Genomic DNA, 211 nt, shown 5'->3' with positions numbered 1-211 from the left:
CCGAGCTACGAGTGAAAGAGCTAAACTTACATGAAACTTCCGTTGGGTTGCTTTAAAGTCAAGCTTCAATAGTAATAGAAACATGTGATGGAGCATTACTAACCTGACTCAGATGGTTTGTTTCACCAAACCATCTAGGAAAGCTCCATTGGAAGCCATTTAGAAAGGGCAGGCACTTTCAAAAATACTTGGCAGGTGATTGGATCAATCT

This window comes from Notothenia coriiceps, unplaced genomic scaffold (assembly GCF_000735185.1).
Source record: "Notothenia coriiceps isolate Sejong01 unplaced genomic scaffold, NC01 NC01_scaffold00033693, whole genome shotgun sequence".
Lineage (NCBI taxonomy): Eukaryota > Metazoa > Chordata > Actinopteri > Perciformes > Nototheniidae > Notothenia > Notothenia coriiceps.
This window is presented reverse-complemented; position numbering follows the sequence as displayed.